The sequence below is a fragment of the Rhinolophus sinicus genome, chromosome 16, assembly GCF_057876585.1.
Source record: "Rhinolophus sinicus isolate RSI-liver-muscle chromosome 16, RSI-T2T, whole genome shotgun sequence".
NCBI classification, from domain to species: Eukaryota; Metazoa; Chordata; class Mammalia; order Chiroptera; family Rhinolophidae; genus Rhinolophus; species Rhinolophus sinicus.
The window spans coordinates 73,969,591-73,996,027 of record NC_142516.1 but is presented as its reverse complement, the minus strand read 5'-3'; the positions used below and the strand labels follow the sequence as shown (position 1 = coordinate 73,996,027).

General features: G+C 40.8%; 1 long non-coding RNA gene and 2 pseudogenes across 1 annotated transcript in view; 2 read left to right on the top strand and 1 right to left on the bottom strand.

The window, feature by feature from the left end:
* Positions 1-26,437, top strand: part of LOC141571106 (uncharacterized) — a 230,181-nt gene that overhangs the window by 74,100 nt on the left and 129,644 nt on the right. Inside the window, exon 3 of the long non-coding RNA XR_012495677.2 lies at positions 14,802-14,917. This is a non-coding gene — a long non-coding RNA (uncharacterized LOC141571106). The remainder of the gene's footprint in view (positions 1-14,801; positions 14,918-26,437) is intronic.
* LOC109438085 (small ribosomal subunit protein uS15m pseudogene) lies at positions 707-1,470 on the bottom strand (annotated as a pseudogene).
* LOC148755024 (serine/threonine-protein kinase MARK2-like) lies at positions 18,272-25,260 on the top strand (annotated as a pseudogene).

Below are 26,437 nucleotides of genomic sequence, written 5' to 3'. Positions count from 1 at the left end.
GATGGTGGGCTGTGCCCCCTGCAACTAGCAACAGTGGCTGGACCTGGAACTGAGCTGCGCCCTCCACAACTAAAACTGAAAGGACAACAACTTGAAGCTAAAACGGCACCCTCCACAACTAAGATTGAAAGGACAACAATTTGACTTGGAAAAAAAAAGTCCTGGAAGTACACACTGTTCCCCAATAAAGTCCTGTATCCCTTCTGCAATAAAAACAACAACAACAAAAAACTTTATTAAAAAAAAAAGAAATATTAGCTAGGCTTAGAATATGCACAATTAGAAAGTAACAGCACATGAGGGAAGAATTATATTTTTCAAGGTTTGGATTTGGGCAAAGCATGTTTTGAATGATTATAATTCCTTGGTTTCAACAATTTTCTGTGAAATATAGAACAACTAGGCATTGTTTTGTAAGCATACTTAAGTAATCATAAGTAATCATAAGATACTTAAGTAATCATAACAGCAATGATTATATTGTAATACTACTAATAATATACTATGTGCTATGATTTTTATACTTGCATTATCATTTAATTTTCACAGCTCTTGAGATTAAGTATATTATTTTGGTGATACGCATTTATAGGTTTAAAAAAGATTTAGTGATTTGCCAAAGTCATACCATGTTGAAACTTAAAGCAAAGATATATCATCTTGGAGTCTCATCCTTTTTAAATTTTTTTTTTTTAAACTTGAAAATCTATTGGCTTTCCTTGATTGCCTCTGGCCTGTCTTTGGCATGACTCGCTGGGTTCGTCTGGCCTTGTTTCCAGGCTGCTGCTGCGGTTTTTAAGGCACTTTTCTGCTTCTTCAGCTTTTGAATCTCCTGGAAAACACGAATCCACAGAGCCTTCTTGGTTGCCCAGCGGAGGTGGTAATACACAGGGATAAAGGTGTACTCAATCCCCAGCTCCTTGCACGTCTTCTCAAAGACATTATAGTTAGTCTTATGGAGGTTTTTGAGCATCTTTTTCCTCTGGTCATTGCTCATCAGCAGACAGTGCTTTTGGGCTTTGACCTTTCCATGTCTCAGCATGTGTTCTTCTAATTGTGGATCTTCACAGTTAAGGAAACAATTCCATCCTCCAGGGTGCTGGTGTCCTTAGGTTTGCCATGACCTTGTTCATCAGCTGCTCTTGCTTGATTTTTAGTTTCTCCTTCCGGTTGGCCATTTCCAAAGTCTCGAGTGTTTTCACAACATCATCAGCTTTCTCGGTTCCAAGGATGTTCTGGTAATCTGAGCAGCGTGGGAGGGAGTGTGTTCTTTTCTTGGCTGGGCAGAAATGGTTTCTGGATGGCATAGCCGCAGGTGGCCGGCAGGAAGAGAATGAGAGGAGCTGAGGGAAGGCCCCAGTGGTCGGAGGGAAGCCGGGCACACTCTCCACTTCGCAGCCCAAGGCCTGGGGCTTGGGTCACTCCCTGGGTCCGAATGGAACTCAGTGCCCTCCACGCCACCCTCAGCATGGTGACTTCTGATCTCCGCAGGTGGAGCTGCCGTCGCCTCCGCAGTAAGGACTGGGTTACATGGACCTAGCCTCATCCCTTTACTTCTTGATGTTACTATTTGTTACTTGAACAGTATAGCCCAAGGCAGGATTGTTCGCACACAAGCACTTCTAGATATTGGGAGGAATCACAAAGAGTACCAGGACTGCATTGCTTTAGATTCAGTGGCTTCCCCCCCCCCCCCCTTGTCTCTAGCAGTCACTTATGCCGTAAGTGTCATACGGTATATATAAACAACTGAGAGTATATTAAAAAAACAACTATAATCCCGACAGAAAAATTGATGGTAAATAATAGGTCAAAGGCTTGTAATGGGATAAATTTACTGCAAAACAAGAGAAGAAAGCTTAATTTTGTATTTTGGCAGTTTTAAATTCCTTTTTATTCAATTTAGTTTTGCTCTGTGGTTTCTTTGAATGTTTTGGGCCACATGTATTTCTCTATACTAGAGAGGCTTGCTGATTTTAGCTTCATGCCTTTCCTCAAGTGACACCAATATTTTGTAGTCAAATTTTAAGGTGCATTAAAAATTTTAGGTAATAGTATGCCTGCATTATTTCCAAATTAAATAAGTTTTCCCCTGATTTTAGAAGGCTTACAAAGTTGTAGTGCTTTTTACTGGAATGTTCAGCAAGTCCTCTTGAACTGTTTAAAGGCTGCCCCTGAAAAGCAGAAAGTGCTCCACTGGGTCATATCTGAATTTGCTATCCACACACTCATCACAAGGTTGGATCCAGCCCAGTGTGGGTGTTAAGATTCTTTTTTTTGAACAAAATGTTGATCAAAGTTTCGTTTGGTGTCCATTCAATGGTTGGCCAACTTTTGGAAGCTATATGCCTGGTCTTCATCTGTATGATGACATTTAAAATATTATGTACCAGAAGTACATTATAATATCTAGGAGATATTTTTAAGGAAGAAGTTTTTCCCAGCTGAGCTATAAAACTGCTTTCTCTAACTTAGGTTTTTTTCCTTCTCACATAGCTGCCTCACCTTTTCTTAGCCAGAGCTCATTTTACATACGTATTTTACCATAATACAGTATATTTATTCACTTGTTTATTTATCAATTCTTTCACTTATTTGTGGTGTTGTTTCTTCCATTAGACTGCATTTCTTAAAGGATCTGGCCCAGTGTAGGTATACAGTATATATCCACTGAATGATAGAAATATCTTTTCCCAACTTTATTGAGGAGTAATTGACAAATATATTTATGTATATTTAAAGTATACAACATGGTGATTTGATATACATTGTAGAATGATTACCAAGATCAACATAATTGACACATACATCACCTCACATAGTTAACTTATTTGTGTGTGTGTGTGTGTGTGTGTGTGTATGTGTGTGTGGAAGGACATTTAAGATCTACTTTTAGCAACTTTCAGGTAAACAATACCATAAAATTAACTGTAGTTACCAAAGTTTGAACCCTTTGACCTATGTCTTCCTATTTTCTCCTCATCTCAGCCCCTGGCACCCACCATTCTGTTCTGTTTATATGAAATTGACTTTTTCCACCCAAGATTCCACATATAAGTGCTACCATAGAGCATTTGTTTTTCTCTGTTTGGCTTAGCATAATGCCCTCAGATTCATCCATCTGTCGCAGATGGCAGGATTTCCTTTTTTTAAATAACTGAAAAATGTTCCACTGTATACTACATTTTCTTTATTCATTCATCCCTTGAAGGACATTTAGATTGTTTCCATATCTTGGCTATTGTGAATAATGCTGCAGTGAACATGGGAGTACAGATATCTCTTTGAGGTTCTGATTTTATTGATAGAAATATTTTTAGAAATCCATTGTTGGCAAGAATGTGATAAAATGAATGCTTTTATACTTTTCTGGTGACAATGTATATTGGCATGAACTTTACGGAGGGAAACTGACAATGTGTGACAAAGTCCTTAACAGATTCCTTGAAAATTCTAGGGATCTATCCTATAAAAATCATGAGGTATTTGATCAAAGATTTATGTTAAAAACATTCATCACATTATTTATAATAGTTAAAAAATAAAAGTAACAGAAACATCTGATAATATGCTAACATGCAATCATTAAAGTGATATTTTGGAAGATATCTAATAGAATATTAATATTGTTAAAATTAAAACTATGTATATAACTGAATAATTTTGAATTTGTAGAAAAATACATATACACATATATACTATTTGAAGAAATGTGGGAACTAATACAGCAAAATGTTAAAAGAGATTTCTCTTTGTGGTAATAGTATGTGCGATTTTAATGGCCTTTTTTTTTCTTTAAACTTTTATTTATTTTAAGTATGTTTTTCCAGGACCCATCAGCTCCAAGTCAAGCAGTTGTTTCAGTCTAGTTGGGGAGGGCGCAGCTCACAATGGTCCATGTGGGGATCGAACTGGCAACCCTGTTGTAAAGAGTACCACACTCTAACCAAATGAGCTAACCGGCCACCCCCTCCCCCTTTTTTAAAATTAAAGTTTATTTGGGTGACAGTTAGTAAAGTTTATTTGGGTGACAGTTAGTAAAGACATAGATTTCAGGTGTACAATTCTGTAATACATCATCTATATATCACATTGTGTGTTCATCACCCAGAGTCAGTTCTTCTTCCATCACCATATATTTGATCCCCTTTACCCTCATCTACCATCTCCCTCGCGCCTTACCCTCTGGTAACCACTAAACTATAGTCTGTGTCTCTGAGTTTTTGTTTCTTCATTTATTTGTCTTGTTCTTTTGTTGTTTTCAGTTTTATATACCACATATCAGTGAAATCATACGGCTCTCTACTTTTTCTGTCCGACTTATTTTGCTTAGCATTATAATCTCAAGATCCATCCATGTTGTCGCAAATGGTACTATTTCATCTTTTCTTACGGCCGAATAGTATTCCATTGTTTATATATACCACAACTTCTTTATCCATTCATCTATCGAAGGACACTTTGGTTGTTTCCATGTCTTGGCCACCGTAAATAAAGCTGCAATGAACATTGGAGGACATATGTCTTCATGGATAAATGTTTTCAGATTTTTTGGGTAGATACCCAGGAGAGGGATTGCTGGGTCATATGGTAATTCTATTCTTAATGTTTTGAGGAGCCTCCACACTGCCTTCCATAACGGCTGCACCAGTCTGCATTCCCACCAACAGTATATGAGGGTTCCTTTTTTACCACAGCCTCTCCAATGCTTGTTACTATTTGTCTTGTTGATGATAGCCATTCTAATTGGGGTGAGATGACATCTCATTGTGTTTTTTATTTGCATTTCTGTGATGATTAGTGACTGTTGCGACCTGCACAACACAAGCTGTGGGAAGGCGAGGGAGGTGGCGAGGGTTAAACTATCATAAAGAGACAGAGACTCAAATACAGTTAAATCACAGAGGACTGAGGGACTCGCAGCCTCAAGGGACTGGAGCCGCAAATCGGGTCATTGTGGCTATTTATTGATTTCTTACAATAAACATCACATGATTAGAGGCAGGGTCTGCGAAACTCTCACACCACACCATAAAAATTCTTCCAATTCCCAGATATCTGTCCCAAAGCAACCGATGCTCATTGTCCCCAGGCGACTAAGGTGGGTTTGTACAACCCCCTGGGGGAGCAAGTCTCACAAGGTAAAACCATCCCTTGAGCTAAGCAGGAAGAGCGATATCTTATCGCTCTAAGAAGTCCTTTGCACAGCAGGGTGCAGGACAACAACTGGGGCATGCATTAGCAGCTTCCCATAATGGTGAGGAGGAGGGGTATGGCTACCTCCTGACTTTTATTATGTTAACTCATGGGGGTCCCAATGGGGTCCCGTCTGGCTTAAGTCATTCCTCCCATGAGGAAACTTACTCGTCTTTGACTGCAGACCCTGCTTACAAGGACCAAATAGGGAGACAGGATAAATGAACTCAACCCCAAAGAGGGACAGTCCCGCAGAGTCTTCTTTCCCTAAGGAAAGATTGGAGGGGACAAACGGCTAGGCTGTTGTGTGACCACAAGTGACATTGAGCATTTTTTCTTATGTCTGTTGGCCATTGTATGTCCTCTGTGAAGAAATATCTCTTCAGGTCCTCTGCCCATTTTTTAATAGAATTGTTTGTTTTTTGTTGTTGAGCTGTGTGAGTTCCTTATATATTTTGGGTACTAGCCCTTTATCGGAGGCATTGTTTGCAAAAATCTTCTCCCATTTGGTTGGATGCCTCTTTATTTTGTGATGGTTTCTTTTGTTGTGCAGAAGATTTTAAGTTTGATATAGTCCCATTCATTTATTTTAGCTTTTACTTCCCTTGCCTTTGCAGTCAAATTCATAAAATGCTCTTTGAACCAAAGGCCCCTAAGTTTAGTACCTATGTTATCTTCTAAGCAGTTTATTGTACCAGGTCTTATTTTCAGGTCTTTAATCCATTTTGAATTAATTATGGTACATGATGACAGATAGCAGTCTAATTTCATTGTTTTGCATGTGGTTTTCCAATTCTCCCAGCACCATTTATTGAAGAGGTTGTCTTTTCTCCATTGTATGTTTTTGCCTTCTTTGTATTATCTCTGTCCATATATATGTGTGTTTATTTCTGGGTTCTCAATTCTATTCTATTGGTCTGAGTGTCTGTTTTTCTGCCAATACCATGGTGTTTTGATTATTGTTGCCGTGTAGCACAAGCTAAACTGTCAGGGAGCATGATACTCCAGCACTGCTCTTTTTTCTTAGGATTGCTTTGGCTATTCGGGGTCTTTTGTGGTTCCAAACAAATCTGATGATTTCTGTTCTATTTCTTTAAAAAATGCCGTTGGGATTTTGATGGGGATTGCATTAAATCTGTATATTGCTTGGGTAATATGGCCATTTTAACTATGTTGATTCTTCCAATCCATGAGCACGGAATGTCTTTCCATTTCTTCGTGTCTTCTTCAATTTTTTTTACAAATGTCTTATAGTTTTCGGCATATAGGTCTTTCACATCCTTGGTTAAGTCTGTTCCTAGGTATTTTATTCTTTTTTGCTGCAATTGCTAAAGGAATTTTTTTAAATTTCATTTTCTGAGATTTCATTGTTAGCATATTGGAAAGCAATGGACTTTTGTACATTGATTTTGTAGCCGGCAACTTTACTGTATTCGTTGATTGTTTCTAATAGCTTTTTGGTGGAGTCTTTAGGGTTTTCTATATATAGCATCATGCCATCTGCAAAGAGTGATAATTTAAGTTCTTCATTCCCAATTTGGATGCCTTTTATTTCTTTCTCTTGCCTGATTGCTCTGGCAAGGACTTCCAACACGATGTTGAAAAGCAGAGGTGATAGGGGACAGCCCTGTCGTGTTCCTGAACGTAGAGCAAAGGGCTTCAGTTTTTCACCATTAATTATGAGATTAGCTGAGGGCTTGTCATATATGGCCTTTATTATGTTAAGGTATTTTCCTTCTATACCCATTTTATCAAGTGTTTTAATCATAAATGGATGTTGTAGCTTGTCAAATGCTTTTTTTGCATCAATTGATATAATCATATGATTTTTGTCCTTTATTTTGTTTATGTGATATATCACATTGATGGATTTGCAGATGTTGAACCATCCTTGTGCCCCAGGGATGAACCCCACTTGGTCGTGATGAATAATCTTTTTAATGCATTGTTGTATTCGATTTGCTAGAATTTTGTTAAGGATTTTTGCATCTGTATTCATCAGACATATTGGTCTGTAGTTTTCTTTTTTTGTATTTTCCTTACCAGGTTTTGGTATCAGGGTAATGTTGGCCTCATAAAATGAGTTAGGTAGTACTGTCTCTTCTTCAATTTTTTTGGAAGAATTTGAGCAGGATTGGTATTAGATCCTCTTTGAAGGTTTGGTAGAATTCACTAGTGAAGCCATCTGGTCCCGGACTTTTGCTTTTGGGAAGGTTTTGGATGACTGATTCAATTTCATTACTGGTGATCCATCTGTTTAGATTTTCCAGTTCTTCATGGTTCAGCTTAGGAAGGCTATATGTTTCTAACAACTTGTCCATTTCTTCTAGGTTATTGAATGTGGTGGCATATAGTCCTTCATAGTATTCTTGGATGATCCTTTGTATTTCTGTGGTGTCCGTGATAACCTCCCCTTTTTCATTTGTGATTTTGTTAATTAGTGTCTTCTCTCTTTTTATCTTAGTGAGTCTAGCCAAGGGTTTGTCAATTTTGTTAATCTTTTCGAAGAACCAGCTCTTTGTCACATTAATTTTTTCTATTGTCTTTTTGTTCTCTATTTCATTTAGTTCTGCTCTGATTTTTGTTATTTGCTTTCTTCTGCTGACCTTAGGTTTCACTTGTTCTTCTTTTTCTAGTTCTTTAAGGTGTAACATGAGATTATTTATTTGGGATTTTTCTTGTTTTTTGAGATAGGCCTGTAATGATATAAATTTCCCTCTTAAAACTGCTTTCACTGCATCCCAAAAATTTTGGTAGGATGTATTTTCATTGTCATTTGTTTCTATGTATCTTTGGATCCCTCCTCTAATTTCTTCTTTGACCCAGTCGTTCTTTAAAAGTATGTTGTTTAATCTCCATGTATTTGTGTTTTTTTCCTGCTTTCTTTTTGCAGTTGCTATCCAGTTTCAAAGCCTTGTGATCAGAGAATATGCTTGGTATAATTTCAATCTTCTTAAATTTGCTGAGGCTGATTTTATGTCCCAATATATGGTCTATCCTTGAGAATGTTCCATGTACACTAGAAAAGAATGTATAGTCTGATGTTTTAGGATGAAGTGCTCTATATATGTCAATTACGTCCATTTCATCTAATGTATCATTTAGGGCTGCTATTTCGTTATTTATTTTCTGTTTCGATGATCTATCCATAGCTGTCAATGATGTATTTAGGTGCCCTAGTATAATTGTGTTTTTGTCAATTTCTCCCTTTAGTTCTGTTAGTAGTTTCTTGGTATATTTCGGTGCTCCCTGATTGGGGGCATAAATATTGATGACTGTTATAGCTTCTTGTTGTATAGTCCCTTTTACCATTATGAAATGTCCATCTTTGTCTCTTGTTATCTTTTTCACCCTGAAGTCTGTTTCATGTGATATCATTATGGCTACACCTGATTTTCTCTGGGTACCATTTGCTTGGAGTGTCAATTTCCACCCTTTCACTTTGAGTCTATGCTTGTCCTTGTAGCTGAGATGTGTCTCTTGGAGACAGCATATGGTTGAGTTTAGTTTTTTGATCCAATATGCTACTTTGTGCCTTTTTATTGGTGACTTCAGTCCATTTACATTTAGGGTGATTATTGATATGTGAGGATTTCTTATCATTCTATCTTTAGTTTTCTGGTAAGACTGTGTCTCCATTGTTTCTTTGTCTTTTTTGTTGTTGTCTATTATTTCTGTGTGGTAGTATTGTATGATTTTCCCTCTGTTTCTTCTTTTATTACAGTACATATTTCAGTTCTGGATTTTTTTGAGTGGTTATCATGAAGTTTATATAAAAGAAAGTTTGATATTTGGAGTATTCCATTTTCTTCAGCATGCTTGCTTTCTCCATTCCCATATTCTGGTTCAGGCCTTTACTCTTCCCCTTTTTATGTTTTGGTTGCCACAAATTGTCCCTGTTGATGGTGGTCGAATAGCCTCCTTTAGTATTTCTTGTAGTACAGGTCGTGTATTAGAAAATTCCCTCAGCTTCTGTATGTCTGGACAGGTCTTTATTCCTCCTTCATATCTAAAGGATGTCTTTGCTGGGTATATTATTCTTGGTTCATAATTTCTCTCTTTCAATAGTTTAAATATTTTGTTCTACTCCCTCCTGGCTTGTAGAGTTTCTGCTGAGAAATGTGATGCTAATCTAATGGGCTTTGCTTTGTAGGTTACCGTCTTCTTTTCCCTGGCTGCCTTGAGGATTCTTTCTTTGTCGTTGATTTTAGACAGCTTCAATACAATGTGCCTTGGAGAAGGCCTGTTGGGGTTGAGATAATTAGGTGTTCTATTTGCTTCTTGGATTCGAGGATCCAGTTCATTCCACAAGTTTGGGAAGTTCTTGTTGACTATTTGTTTGAATATACTCTCTGTTCCCTTGTCTCTTTCTTCTCCTTCTGATATGCCCATTATTTTTATTTTGCTCTTTCTGATGGAGTCAGAAAGTTCTTGTAGAGTTCTTTCATTTCTTTTAAGTCACAAGTCTCTTTCTTCTTCCATCTGTGTCATTTCCAGGTTTTTGTCTTTGATGTCACTGATTCTTTCCTCCATCTGGTCAACTCTATTACCTAAGCTGGCTCTTTCATTCTTCATTTCTTCTATTGAGTTCTTAATCTCCAGGAATTCTATTTGGTTCTTTTTTAAACTTTCAATCTCTTTGGTAAAATGTTCATGTTGCTCTTTGATTGTGTTTCTGAGTTCTTTAAACTGCCTTTCCATGTTTTCTTGCATCTCACTGAGTTTTTTCAGAACTGCATTCTTGAATTCTCTGTCATTTAGGTCACATATTTCCATATCGTTAAGTTCCTTTTCTATAAGCTTTTCACTTTCTTTCTGAGCTGTCTTGTTGCCTTGGTTATTCATGGCAATTGATGATTTATTATTTCTCTTCCTAGACATCTACAGGAGTCAGTTCTGCATCAGATTGATAGGAAGAGGTCTTTCTTTTGTTTTCCAGTACGTGTTGGTAGAATGTTTTATTTTCTCTCTGACTGTAGCTTTTTTTCCTTTCTCACACTGGAGTGTTATGTTTTCTCTGCACTATCCCAGCTTCTCACACAATGGGGATTCCCTGGAAGGTGGGCTTCTCCTCTGTGAACAGTTCGCCTGGGTCATAAGGCTTCGCGTTCGTGTGGGGATGTGGAGAGCTTTTGAAGTTCCAAAGCTCTTCCTGCACCAGATTCAGAGCCTGTGTGTTTCAGCAGTTCTGTTTACTCCTGCAGGGATCCACCCAGATAGGTGGGGATAGGGGCAGGGTGGGTTGTGAGGTGGCTCAGAGTAACGGCGGTGACCACCACCACAGCCAGTCCTGCTTCCACAGCTCCCTCCCCTTTGCCGGAACTAGTTGGGCTGCGAATCTGTGTCTGCAGAACACAGTTCTCAGGACTACAAATATTCTGTTCTTTTGATCTGACACTGCTACTGTTCTGTTTCTCACACTGGGCAGGTGGGGGCGGGGCAAGCTCAGGGAGGGTAGGGAGGGGGTGGGTGGTTTCAGTGCCTAAGTCTTCCGTTCTCTGCTCAGCAGTTATGGCTGAAACCACCATTTTCAGCCTTCTTCTCTCAGTCTTTGCTCCGAGGTCTCTGCCGTGAGCATTGGTGTCGGGACAGAGCCCCAGAGAGGAGTTTCCAGGCTCTCGGCCTCACATAGAAAGGTGCTGGCTCAGGTAGTAAATGGCCATCAACTGTGATTGGATGGACATCTATGTGGCTAGTTGGTCATCAGCTGTAGCCAGTGAGCCATTGGCCACTAATATAACCGCCATGGCTACGCTAGCAGAAAATGGGGGCTAGCAGAAGATGGTGGCTGAGGTAGCAAGAGTGGATTGCAGTTAGCAAGTGAGGTTGGTTGGCAGAGAGAGAGAGTGGACGGCAGGAAGCAGTGTGGCTCATGCTTCCTGTGTCTCCAACCCAGCCGCCAGAGAGACAATAGTGGTATGACTCCCCTATGTATGGCTCCGTGGGTGTTCCTTTTTGGCCTCACCATATCCTGCATTCTTATGTGGGGAGCGGGAGCAGAGACACCACATGACACCCCGCATGACAGTTGGGTTCAGCCATATGATTTTCTGTCCCCTCAGCCCTGTGAGCCATAAGCGGAGCCCTAGCAGTCTGAGTTCTTCCCTCTCCCGCAGCTGCGGTAGTTCTGGGATGCAGTGAACTTGGAGCACTGAGCTAGGTCTGCATCCTGCACCTGCATGGCTCCGTCTCCACAATTCTCCCTTCCCTCTTCCCCCGCTCGGGCAATTTGCTGACCTTCGGGTGAATTCAGCAGTGAGCCTCTTGGTCTTGCTTGTCTCTGTGCAGGGAGTCCTTTGTGGAGTTACAGTTGTTCAATTTGTTGCAAATTCCAGGGGAGGTTTCCAGAGGCTCACCTTAGGCCACCGTTTTGATCCAAACACACTAAGCCAAACATTTTATACAACACATAGTCTACTCCCCACAATAGACCCTTTAAATAGGATTCACTGTTGCATTCTTCTGCAGATGAGGAAAGGAGCCTTCAAAGTTCAAAGGACTTTCTGAAGGTTACCTCAAGGTCAGGACAGGGATCGGGATTCCAACCAGCCCTGATGTCAGATTCCGACCTCCGTGACCCTCATCATGATGACGACTACATTATCTGAACCCAATGCATAGTGACAGGTTCAGAGCATATTTTGAGTTACATGAAAGCTAGATTAAGAAATCTAGCTTTCTCTTTCCACATAAGACAGCTTTTGACATAACACATTTACTGTACCATGTTTCCTTCGGATTCCTGCCATACAGGGATTTGATGATAAAAGTGTGCAAAATATCCAATTCCTCCATATGAATTATAAACTCTGTTTAGGTCTGTGTGACATAAGCATGCCAAAGAAAATTTTATTTTATGTTCAAAGTTTCCATCACAAAGCACTTTTCCTCAGTGCTGGTATGTTTCTGGAAAACGAACATTAAATATAGAGCTCAGGACTCGGTTTCCTCAAAGAGAAGGAAATCTGAGAATAACAGGAAAGGAGGACTGTACTTAAAAATATATTCTTTTTGTTAGAATCAAAGTTGTAGTAACATTGGTATTACAGGTGTTTGTGAGTTTCCTTATTCTTGGAGAATCAGAACTGGCAGCAGGAATCTCAGTTGCTCAGTCCTTGGGAATTTTCTCCTTATGTCCCCAAGTTTGCTTGATAAAGAAGAGGTCTGCTTCATCTAGTGTTTTTATTTGAAAGGAAAACTTGATTGGGGTCTATATTGTTTTCATGTTGCTAAGAAATCATATTTTCATGTATAAGTTCTACATTTCACTGTTTCTCCAAAAGCATTTTTTGTAAAAATAGATGTTATACTTATTACAGAGATTCAAGAATATCAAATATATGCAAAAAATCCTAAATTTCTTATGAGATTATTGCCTCATAGAGGGCTCTAAGTCCTTCCAGTTAGCAACTCTGGTATACTCTTTAAAGTTGGGAAGCACTTCCATACATGAGACACAAACACACACACAAATTACTATGATTCAAAAATCTTTTAAAGCCAAATACAGAGTTGTTAATACTGTGAGGTGCTTTTTTAATACATATATATATATATATATTTATACATATTTATATATAATTTATATATATATATATATATATATATATATATATATATATATATATATATATATTTTTTTTTTTTTTTTTTTTTTTTTTTTTTTTTTACCAACTCTAAGCTTCTTTCCAAACTGCTCAGGTTATAAAGACACTTTTCCCAAATAAGGAGTGCAGATTGGCCACCTCTGGCTCATTGAGGTCACTAGCCTACGATACGGGATGCTGATGAATTTGGCTACATGTCCAGAATAATTCCACTCAAGCCTCAGGTTTAAAAGCTGAGCCCTATTTTATAGTCAGGTTCTGCATCCTTCCCTGGTTCGCAGAAAACTGTAACCACTTTTGCAATTGTGCTGTCTGACTTGAGGTGGTTCTACTCACCCTATCTGGACTGAAATTCACTGTTTTACTGTCACATGGAAAGTGTCTGTACTCCTTATTTTTACCTTCTCCCCTCTCTCTCTTGCCACCACTATTCTGTAGTCTTTTATTTATATATAGTGTTATTACAGTTTTAATTTGACATTTAAGTCCTTGACGCCTCGATTATTATCTGTCTCCTTCACTGGACTGTGAATTTCTTTAGGGCCATGACTTTGCCTACCTTTCGCTCAGCATCTTAGCTGTATTCTGTGGGATAGGATACCTGTATGGTAAACTTACCAGTGAGCAAACGAAGAATGAGTGAATAATTGTCCATAGAAGGTGTGGTATCCACAAGAGATACCACACCTTCTATGGACAATTATTAAAATACAGGAGAACTGCCTGCAGTGAGCTCTTGGCTTGTTACATCTCACTGGCCCTCAAATCTGAGGAGTCTTCCTTCTGATTTTCAGAAGTCATCATATAGGTAATGCACGTATATACATCAAGGAATGTGTCCCCGCGATAGGAACTTGGCCATAACAAATATCTAATTGCCCTCTGACACATAACAGATCAGGGTAGATACGTACACAGTCAAAGACAGAAAATATTCTAGGCCAGCAAGAATGGTTTGATTTTTCAACAAATCACATGCTACTCAGGGTTATACTCACCGAGGGTGACAGTGACATTAGCCTTCCTAGTGATGTCCAGAGGAAAAGGTGCCCAAGCATACCTGGTCTGGACTTTGAGGAAAGTTTTTCTGTTGTGGAAATAGCATCCAGCTTCTAGGCATATGGTTTATGAGCCTGAAGAACGAGGAATTGTAGGCCACTCTGCCCTGCCTCCCTCTCCCTACCAACTCCCCACCAGCCCTCTTCTTTCTTCATCTCCTACCTTTCAGTCATCCTTTAGATCTTAGCTCCAGGATCACTGCCTCCAAACCTTCCCCAACTCCCCTTCACTGCAGTCCGCCACACTGCATGGGGGTGGATGCCTCTGATTTTTACTGGCCTTCACATAGTATGTGTGCGGGGAGGAGGGTGCCGGTCACAAGAACGTGTGTGATCCCCTTATTTCTCATTTAATTGGAAAGTGAGACATTGGTATTCTGTCACATACATTGGTTTCTGGGCATTTGGTAAACACGAGTCCTCAGAGAGGTCAGATTTGGCCAGGTTCTACCCAGTTTTGTCAGCAGCCTCCCTCAAACAAACTCTCTCCATCTGCATCTCTTTCTGACCCCAAACGTTGCTTCTGAAGCATTCTCACGTAGGAGGAAAAATGATTCGAGACTCAACCCAAAGGCTCTATACTGGAAGAAATAAGCAAACGAATGATAAAAAAGCAGCTTGAGTGAAGACTGCATTCGTTGGCGTTGCCTGGTGTTAGGTTTTTATTCAATTTAGGCTCTGTGTAGTATCTGTTGGCTAGTGAATGTTGCGATCTAAATTTATTCTACATAGAATCTGCAAAGAATTTCACCTACAGTGAAAAGCAGCTTTTCGTACTGGTTTCATCCCAGGAAACCTATTTTCACCTTAGATGAAATATCATACAGAGCTTTGTTTACCCTTTTTTTTCCAGAAGCCTCAGGGTTTAGTGAGGGTGGGGTCTGAGGGGGGCAGTGTTTTCCACTCCAGGCCAAGCTCTTGTCTCTTTGTTGCCTTTTAGCTTCCATATTGATCCGCTTACACAAAAGAAGGAATAAAGAAGTAGTAGAAGTTTGGAGGCCATTTGAAAACCTCACACTGTCTTTATTTTGAGAATGGACCTTGGCTGTAATTACTGTAAGTTGTAATTATGATTTGAATGATTCCTACGTTTTTATTATTGTACGTTTTCATTATTGCATGTCATCAATTGCACCTTTTCAATATTCCAGACCCTGTACTAAACCCTTGCTGTGCATTCATCCCATTTAGTCCTTACGGTGACCCTATAAGTTTGGCACTCATGCCATCATTTTATAAGGCTTAGAGACGTTAAATGACTTGTTGAAACTCACAGAAAAGGAATTGGCAGTGCCATGACTTAACCCATGTCCATCTGATTTAAAAGTTCAGATTCTTTCCCATTGTGGTGGTTTCCCCCAAAGCAGGTGCAGTAATCATTGTGCAGTAACCATTGTGATCTGACAGATTTGACAGATATTTACATGTCAGATTTCTATATATAGGATGAAATGCAAATATCCATAGTAAATTCTGCTTAGAAAATATTGGTAGGTATTTGTTTTATACAAATGGTTTAATACGTGGAGTGAATATTCTCAGGCAGTAAACTGAAACAAATTAAGTAATCTCAGAGCCTGTTTGTCTGCCATCACCATTTAGGGACATATTGGCTGTAAAAGAGAGAGAAAAAATAACTCAAATCAAATTAACCAAAAATAAAGGGGGGGGGGGGGTTAGGGAGGGCAGTTCTTGGCTCACAAAACTGAAAGATTCAGAAACATTTCTGTGTTCAGGCAGAGCTTGAGCCAGTAACACATGTAACCAGCACCCAGTTTTGGCTCTGGTTCTCCCTTTCCTAGTGTCGGGTTCATCTTCAGACTCTGCACATTGCTCCGTCTCCATTCCTAGATCTCTTTTCTTTTTCACAAATGGCTGGGGCTAGCTGCAAGCTCATAGCTGGCCTTGAACCTCATTGTTCAAGGGCAGGGGAAGGGTCCCCTCTGGTTGTTCCTGCACAAATCCTCATATGCCCTTTTTCTTAGTGGCTCAGATTTGTTCACATGTCCACCTTGAATCAATCATTGTGGCCAAAGAAAGAGGAGTCTGTGACTGGCTTAAATCCATTGGGGCCTGTGCATGGTACACAGCGTCGGGCAGCCCTGCCTGAGCCCATGGTGTCAGCGGGAGAGAGAAGAGGGTGGTTCTTCACTGTAGTCTGGAGACACTGGCACCGAGTTAGCATTTTCCTAATACTCTGGGATGGTGATCTAAGGAGCTTAAAGCTGCATCACATTCAATCCTTTCCTTGTTTTGTAAGCCACAGTATTTGGGATTTTCCTTATCACATGATGATGCCTCCTCCATTCAGGGCATCTACAGGTATATTTCACCCTTAACAGGGGTCTCTCCCATTTGTGCGGGGCTAATCTTCCTTCTAGGTATAAAAGTGCCTCTAATTCAAAGGCCTTTAGGAACCAAATTAAGTGTATGTTTCATTTCAAAACACGTATTTGGCTGTTTTACTCCCGGCACTCTAACAAGGAGTGTACCTCTCTACAAGCTGCAGAATGGCTTGAATGACCATCATCGTCGTCATTGTCACACTCACTGTTGTTTGGACTACAGACCCTGTCCTGGGCCAGTTCAATTACACTGCTCTCCTCCGATCTGGGAAGTCAATCTTTTAAAACTCCTCCACACATTTCAAGGCCCAGCTTCAGGTCTCCTTCCTCCAGGAAGCCTCTACACACACTCTAACCCTCAAGAATATCTTCTTTCAGATGATGCTTTTGTCTACATTAGTTATCGTCCTCTGCTTTGATCTGTCTTCCTAACTAGGTTGTTAGCTGCTCAGAGGCAGGGACCTTAGCTCCTACTTTCTCCTAACACAGTGGCCTTGAACATCAAGCCCTCAGTAATTATTGATTATCACTCAAGACTGTGGAAGTCTCACTCCTTAGACGAAACCAGGAAACCTTTGTGCTATGTGAGAAAACTGTTTATGCCAGCTACATCCCAGCAGTCTCATTTGTCTGAGCACTTGCAAGTTTATTCTGCAAAATGGCATCACCATGAATACTTCTCACACTAAGGAGACTGAAGCCCCAGGACCAAAAACGTTTCCCTCAGCAGCTGTATTTTCAGCACCATTTCTGGTAATGGCACTGGGATAAGCACTTGTAATATCTGACCTTTGTGAATGTTAGAGCGTGTTGGCATGAAGCAGAAAGATCACAGACCTAGGAATCTCACAGGTCTGGCTTTAAATTTTAGACTTGCCACTTAGTACCTGTATTACCCGATGAGAATTACTTAATGTTCCTAAACATTAGCGTTCCCCTCTGTAAAACTGGAAACATAATTCCTACATCAGAAAGTTGGGACCTATCCTTATCTTCATCCCAACTGAATATACTGCAATATAATTGAGTTGTGACGCTAACCACGCGAAGTTGGCATCAGACACCGCAGGTTTAGGGGTACAGTCCACAAGATTGCCTTTCAGAACCAAGCACTGGGGGTCTCCAGGCCACCTACACATGAGACCAATGGGCCACCAATCCGTGAGGTTCCTACAATGCCCTTGGTGTGATCATTTGCTGGAACCATTCACAGAACTTAGGAAAGCAGTGCTTATGGTGACAGTTGTATTATAAAGATGTCCACAGGGTGAGGTCTTGGAGGAAACACAAAGCTTCTGTGCCCTCTCCCTGTGGACTCAGGGGGTGTCACCCTCCTGGCACATCATGGTCACCTCTCACCAAACTCCACTGAGCTTTGTTGTCTAGAGATTTTACTGGAGTTCCATTATGTAGGCATGATTCATTAGCTCGATGGCAATGGGATTGAACTCGGTCTCCAGCTCTCTGCTCTCCCCAGAGGTGGGGCTGGGCCACGTCCTAATCCTCTAAACACCTGTCGGTCTTCCTGCTGACCAGCCCAGTTAACACTAGGGAAGCTGTCTAGGGGCGCCACCTTGAGTTATCTCATTCACGTAAGAAGACACTTCTACTGCTCACGGAATTGCAAGTGTTTTTAGAAGCTCTGTACCAGGAACCAGGGGCAAAATCCATATAAAGGAAGTTTATGTGATAATGAATGAAAACGCACCTTTAGATGAGAAAAAGTAAACATGGAACTAACTAAAGCACTGAATTGAAAGACTAAATTTTATGATTATACTGTTAGCATTGTTGTCCCTCCTTTTTTTTTTCCTTCCTGCTCTTCAGAACTCTGTCAAGATTCTAGCCATTTAAAAGACCCAGCATATGTAGCAGGTAGTGGAATCATGCGTAACTCAACATGAAAAAGCATCTGTTGTAATGTACGTTTGGATTTAATTAATGAAGTATAGGACAACTTTCTGAACAAAGACAGTTTTAGCCACTCCTCATAAATAAAGTTTCCATAACAAGAAGAACAGAGAGAAGGCTGGGTGACCTGCCTAGGACAGTGGGAGGAGGCGGAATGACAATGGAAGTAAGCGCAGAACCAGTCGTTACAGACCGAATGAACACAGATGCTAAAACTGAGATGTGCAGAGTAAAAGCTGTGATCTTCACATTCTAAACTACTGTTTCAGATCTGCATCCCAGGATGAACTCTTCTCAGATTCCACTAGGTTTTCGTATGACCAGTGGCCTTGAACGTGGGCACAAATGCTTTGAGAAAGCCCTATTGTGGGATGATTATACTGGAACCACTGGGAGCCACAGATCACTTCCAGTAATGGGATGCCCTAAGAGGTGAGAAGGAATGACAGACAAACATTCATGTTATGCTCAGTGAAAAAATCCAGGTTACAGAATTAAAATGAACATAATCCTAATTCTCATCCTTACACACACGCAGGTGGGCACAAAAAATACTGGGGAAACATATCAAAATGTTAATAGTTTAAAATTTCTGAATCGTGGCACTACCATTTGTTTTCCATTCTCTTACTTATTTTCTTCAAAATGTTTACATTGCTTATGTATTAGTTTTTTTTAATAGTTTATTTTCATCTTCTAAATACCACATAAGTGTGCAAAAGTAATTTAATGTCAAAGTGAACTTTAATTTTTCTTTCTTTCTTTTTTTTTTTTTTAATTTTGTTGGGGACTATAGGGGGACAGTGTGTTTCTCCAGGGCCCATCAGCTCCAAGTAGTTGTCCTTCAATCTAGTTGTGGAGGGCGCAGCTCAGCTCTAAGTCCAGTCGCTGTTTTCAATCTTTAGGTGCAGGAGGCGTGGCCCACCATCCCGTGAATTGAACCAGCAACCTTGTTGTTGAGAGCTCGGCTCTAGCCAGCTGAACCATTCGGCCATCCATCCCTCTGAAGCTCAGTGACAGCTTGTGGTCTTCGATCTAGTTGTGGAGGGCACAGCTCACTAGCCCATGTGGGAATTGAACCGGCAACCTTGTTGTTGAGAGCTCACACTTTAACCAACTGAGGCATCCGGCCGCTCATGTATTAGTTTTATCATAATAAGAATATTTAAAGACAACACTGCATTTTAGTGTATAGATTGCCCTGTGATTATTTTCACTTTTTTTCCTGTGTGTCTGAAGGATAATCAATCTGTCTCCTCAAGCGGACGGAAGCTCTTGGAGCAGAGGCACAAAGCCTCCTATCTCATGTGCATGGTTGCCTTTCTGTTAGGTTCTCAGTGTCCATCAGATTCTGGGTGGACACATTTGCTGCCCAGTCTGCTTTCTCTGAGCAATTGAAAAAAATAGAATCTGAGAGACCAAAAGTTGAGACTGATGTGGAATGTCAGCGAAAATATTGATTGCCAAATATTATCTTAGAAGTCTATACAATCTTCTCTAACCCCCTTTCCCAATAAAGCCCATAAGATTTTAGATGACCATTCATTCCTGAGAGACCCCTGCTAGCTCTGGACGTGGCAGATCACTTTCCTTGAAGTGAGGCTGATGAGTCCAGCAAAGTACCTGGGAGCAGACCGCCTTTGCAATGGGTACCAGTTCATTTTCAGAAGTAGAGGATTGGGGGATAATATTGAATAATGAATAATTTTATAATGGAATGCTGCAGAGCAAAACCAAGTATGGATTCAAAAAACATCATGTTGGAGCTTTTATAAAACTATGGTGAGCAAAACAGAGAGGTCTTCATTTCATGGAACTCACCCCTTTGATGTAGAGAAAAATCCTCTCAACAAATATATATAACTTAGTGGCATTTTCTCTGATTCCATGATGCCTCATTGTTGATAGGTGCTGGCTATGGAAATAGATGTCTTCAAGCTTAAAGTCACCCCACTTCCTGTCTCGCTGCATCACTCATTCACTCCTTCATTCATTTACTCATACAGACAAAATTCAGAAACATCTGCAGGCACCTTCTGTATAACCGTTAAGGCATGGGGGGGGGGATAGGAAGTAGCATGTTTGTGCTGACATCTCTCACGAAAATCATCACCCACTAGACATCATGCTTCTGATCAACGACGCATATTACCTGGGTTCCAGAGTTTTTCCAGTCCTATTAGTCCTCAACTTAAAATGGCTAAATTACTTTTTCTTTTGCAATCTGTTAAATAAAAACTGGAACGTAGTTTACAACACATGGATTTTGAATGTACCAAATTTTAGTATGTAGGACTCTTTCCATCTCCAAATAACTGAGACATAAGGAAATAAGATTTCCTTCTGTATATTAATCTTTAAATCAAAGTAACGAAGATCCCCATTTTTCTGACCGATGGGGCCTGACCTTGATGGCCACAGCTGGCCTTCTCTAGGTAATGCCCCTGCAGTTGTCATGAGTTAAGTGCTGACAATAGAAATTGCACCATACAGTACCAATTAAAGAATTTAGGAAAGTTAAGAAAACTTAAGAGGCCCAGAAGTGAAAATACATGTATTATTAAGTGAATAAAAAAATTTCCTAGAGATATTGTTTAGAAATACACTTCTTTGGTGAGCTCCAGTAGCTTTCTCTGCCTTGGTAATATTTAAAAAGAAATGGACTCTGGCAGAAGGTCTTACATCATTTTTCCTGCTGAGGTGCATTCTGAGACAGGCATGTTTTAGTAAATGTCCTTGCTTGCAATAATTGCTTCTCTGGCATTGCAGTGTAATGCTGCCATTTCCTTTAATCTACGTCGTATATGTTTCGGTATCTGACCACTCAAGCTATTGTAGTAAGAGACAGAAAAAAAATTACTTTGGCCAGTTTCCTGAGATGCTAGAATAGATGTTGTCAACTATAGCCACAGGTTAGGAGAAATCTTTTGAAAGGGCAGGGGGATCAGTCCCTAAAACCTTATCTGTTTTATTGCAACGTGATGGAATATGAACACCATCACATATTGTGTTTTCATCCACTGATTGACTAGGTCTTTGGTCCTAAGTGATAATGACAAATACAAATACTCAATGACTTACCAACAAGAGAAATAGAGATTTCTTGTCGGGCATCTTACAGAAAGCCCAAAATGCAATTTGAAACTGGAAAAAGGAATCCAAGCAAAATAGAAATTGCCCATGATGCTCATGGGCCCAGCAATCATGGCTTTACATCTCCATTAAAAGGCACCTCTTTCTCTGTACAAGATGAGGAGCTGGCTCATCTACCAAGGCCCTGACTTCACTGAGCTTGTGCTTTACCCTCATGCATGGCCTCAGGGATTTCCCTATTTTCGCAAATATAATTTGTCTAGGAATTATTTGGTGTTTCAATAGGAGATTTACTCCACTGATATGCTGTGTGCCTAAACAACAAGGTGATTTTCTTTAAAAAGTCAAGTAATGGGTCAGCTCAGCAAACAGATCACTTGGGGCTGATGTCTGATCCATATTTATTTAAATTTTGCACAATCAAAAAGGGACATTTCTTTTATTGCTAAATATCTTTCAAGGCCTTAAATTCTATACTAGGTGATGTTCTAGGCTCTGGAATTTTGATGGCAAAAAAGACAGATAAACTTCCTTCTCTCATGGTATGTATGTTGGCGGAGAACCACAATAAATGAATTAACAAAAAGAAATATGGAGGCAGGGAGGGAGAGCGCTAGAGAGAGGGAGGGAGGCAGAAGCGGGAGAAGGTGAAGGCTGAGAAGGAAGAGAGGAAGGAAGGAATAAAAGAAAAGAGGGGAGGAGGGAGGAAGAGGAGGAAAGAAGGAAGGAAGGAAAGAAGGAAGCAAGGAAAGAAGGAAGGAAAGAAGGAAGGAAGGAAAGAAGGAAGGAAAGTAGGAAGGAAAGAAGGAGCAATAAACACTCTGAAGGAAACAAACAAGAAGTAGAATATATGTATGTAAACCATGACATTTACATACATCACAACTTTAGTTCAGAGGAACATGCATATTAGAGCCATATGATTTTAAAGGTCAGAGACCTTTGATAAACCAGTAGTTCTGAGTAATTTCACTGGTGGGCCGTGGCCATGTTGGTCTCTTCAGTGTTGCTAAAATAATATAACATGGAAACAAGACCCCTCACAATAGTAAGGACCCCCACCCCGACAGTAGTTAGACACTGAGTTGTCATTATACCTCCCTTCTTGAAGAGTCATAATTTATATTACCATATGACAAATTCTGGAAAATCCTGCAATACCTATTCTATTAAGAATTCCCTAAATTATTTGGATATGGAAACTTGTTTCCTGTCCCAGTTATTAACCTCCCACCTGATTTGTTGTTCTAATGGTTATCCCATGGGCAGGATGGCCAGTGGAAGAGGCATCATTAAACAGAAAGCTCAGCCTTACTAGAGAGTGGCCAAAGACAATGAAAAAGCAGTATCCACATCCTAGGAATTTATTTATGTGTTTGTTTGTTTGTTTTTCACTTTTAACAAGGTTCCATTTATTTAAAAACAAAACAAACAAAAAACTGAACTTATCGAAAATGAATACACACCTGAAAGTATTTTCTGAGGGAACTACTCAGCTAAGCTACGGTATTAATAAGCACAAGGTAGTTTTATAGAACAATTGCTCGTAGATACCTTTTAAATGAACATTTTACATAAAAAGTTACTTTATTATACGTCCAAGTAATGCTTCTCAAAGGGCAGCACTATTTCTTGGCTGAGGGAGTGGAAACAAATCATCTTAGGGGCTTTCAAAATGCAACACTATGCACCCCTGGAAAAACATTCTAATACGCGTCTTTTTTTTTTTTTTTTTTTAAGCATCCTACAGACTTTAAATTTTAATAAATAAATATCAGTCTTTAATATCCCACATAAATAAAAATTTCTTTGGGGTCCCCCTTTTCTTCAGAGTAAAGGGGTCTTGAAACCCCAAACTGAGAAAACCACTGTAGTTTATCCTTAGCCACATATGGTCAGTTTCTGGCCCTGACCTCATAAAGCACCAGTGTGAGGGAACTACCCAAAGCTGCTATATAAGGTCCTGACTGGGCTGAGCTTTCTGTTCGTTATAGCCCAGGAAGCTGATTTGTGGTGACCTGTTGGACTTGGACCTTTTAGCTTGTTTTCTCCTTCTTTCCCCCCCGTTTTGTTTTGTCCCTTCATTCTTGTTTTCTTTGTCTCATTTTGTTACTACTTATTATTTTTTCATTTTTCTTTAAATGTTTTAGTATTTTTAGTGTTGTTAGTACAGTTAGTACATTTACATATATTTACATATATTTACATACACTTACATACAGTTAGTACAGTTAGTACAGTTAGTGCATTTAGTCAATGTAGTTAGCACAATTATTGTTTATTAGCACAGTTAGTAATATTGATAGTATATATAGACTGCGTAGTTAGTATAGTTATTGTCTATTAGCACAGTAATATTATCGATACAGTTAGTATGTTTAGTCAGCGTAGTTAGTACAGTTATTGTTTGTTCGCACAGTTGGAGAGCATCGTTAGTATCGTCAGTGAGCGTAGTTAGCGGGTCACCACGTCACGTGACTTTACAGACATCCGTATTGACCAGGAGCCCCCCAGTGCCCATTAGGAGCTCCAGGGAAGCCTCACAGAGGGCAGCTTTGCCAAGGTAGTGTTGGGCAAGCACATTCTCACGAAGACGATGGTGGCTGTGAAAATCATCGACCAACGGGTCTCCGAGGAAACGCACAGATCTCTCCTGCACAAAGTCCGCTGCATGGCAGACTTGCACCATCCGAACATCGTCCAACTATTCCACATGATCAGCTCGGCAGAATCCCTCTTCCTAGTCATGGAGCTGGTGCCTGGAGAGGACATGCTGAGCTACCTTCTTGGCCACGGCCGCATGTCGGAGGCCACGGCCCCCCGCGTCTTCCGGCAGCTGGTGTCAGCGGTTCACTACTGCCACGAGAGGGCGTTGCTCACAGGGACCTGAAGCCAGAAAACGTGGTTAGACGCTCAGATGAACGCTAAACTTGCAGACTTCGGACTTGGCGCATCCTCCAATGTACATCAACTCAGCACGTTTTGTGGCAGTCTCCTTCATGCAGCCCCAGAACTGTTCCTGGACGAATCGTATGATGGTCGTGCCACGGACATCTGGAGCCTGGGAGTGCTGCTCTACGAGATGCTTACGAATGCCGTGCCTTTCAAGGCAGAGGACTCGGAAGGGGTGAAGGATAAGGTAGTCAGAGGGCAGTATGTGGTACCATCTTATCTATCCATTGATGTGGAAAGCTTCCTCAAAAAACTGCTAACCCTCATCCCTGAGCAGCGAGAAAATCTGAAGGCCATCATGCCAGATCCTTAGTTAAACATGGGCCAAGAGGAAGAACTGAAACCTTACGTTGAGCCACCCGGTGATGTCATAGACCCCGGGATAATAGAACAGATGGTGAATCTGGGCATTCATTGGGAAGATATCAAGGACACATTGTCAAACAAAACATACAATAACATCATGGCCACATACCGCCTATTACACACACAAAACCCAAAATCCCCGTATCGCACCATCAAGGTAAAGTCCTTCCATCCTCCTGAGTTCCAGAGCCGCAGTCCTCCCCAGCCCAGAAGGTTCAATCAGAGTGGTCCGGTTTCCAGCAGGCAGAGCAGCAGCCTATGGACCATGCGCCAGGGCAGAAGCCCCAAGAGTCTGCCGGTCCCAGAGCCATCCTGGAGCACAGCGCCACCGTTTCTGAGTCCAGGACCACCACCTCCCCATACGGCATGGGATCCAAGACCACCACTTCCGAGGTCATCCGAGGGTCCAGGAACGTCACTTCTGACCCCTCCACTCCCGGCAGCTGGGGCTCCAGGACCACCACTCCCAAGCACTGCTGGGGCTCCAGGAACACCACGCCTGAGCACAGACCGGGCTCCAGGAACACCACTCCCAAGCACAGACCGGGCTCCAGGAACACCACTCCCGAGCACAGACCGGACTCCAGGAACACCACTCCCGAGCACAGACCGGGCTCCAGGACCACCACTCCCAAGCAGTGCTGGGGCTCCAGGAACACCACTTCCGAGCACAGACCAGGCTTCAGGACCGCCACTCCCAAACAGCCCTGGTTCCAGCACCACCATCCTTAGCCCAGCCTCCCAATGTCACCCTGGGGACTCCCTCTCTAGCCACAGCATCACCAGCAACAGTGGAAACCCGGAAGACATCAAGCAGGGCTGGCAGCGGGTGGCTAGGAGGTGCTTGAACTTTTTGAAAAAGCTCTGCTTTCTTCCACCCAAGAAGGGGTACTGCAGATGCACTCAGGTAAAGCCCTTTAGAAATTCGATGGCAAAGGCAGAGCTAGAACAAGACTTTCAATAAATGTCTTGCTTCAGAAAGATGTATTGGGTACTCTTGTTTTGCATCCTCCAGTTTGAGGAGCAGGTAGTGATGTAATATTTAGCCTTACTTGGAACAACTTGGCACTTTTGCATGTTGCACCCTCTGGGTCTTCTGTTCCCTTGGCTTTGAACACTCAGCTCCGTTGTCCATTTCTCCATTGTGTCAGGATGGTGTTGCTTGCTCACATAGCACACATGCTGCCTTCTTCCTGTGGATGCTCAAGTTTCCATCCTAGGAATTTATAGTATGAGTATGGGTCAGTTTAGTTCACTAGTACCTGTTCTGTGCCAGTCCTGGGGACTGAGAGATGAGTAAGATACAGTTTTTGCCCTCAAGAAGATACAGTATAGAAGGGAAGGTATTTACAAGAAAATTAAAATGTATAATTCAGTACTACTTGCTACAGGATACCAGGGAAGCACGGAGCTTAATTGGTTAAGCCTGGATGAGACTGAAGAGATATCATGGAGGACTTCCTAGAGGAGGTGACAGGAATTGCACGTATGTTACCTAGAGAATAACTCCTTATAGTACATGATTAAGAACTGCATCATGTGGTTTAGACGCTATATCCTGGAGGAATTCAGGAAGTGGTCATAGGCATTTGGTGGGGTATGAGTTTTCATTAAGATAGTGGAACATGAGTGGGATCTTGAACGATAGATATGGGGCCAATAATTATTTATAATTATCTATAATTATTAATATTATTAGCTATCATTAACTGATTTTTTTGGGGACCTTCTTTGTATCATACACTTAGCCAAACATTTTTTAAAATTAAAGTTTATTGGGGTGACAATTGTTAGTAAAGTTACATAGGTTTCAGGTGTACAGTTCTGTATTACATCATCTATAAATCCCATTGTGTGTTCACCACCCAGAGTCAGTTCTTCCATCACCATATATTTGATCCCCTTTACC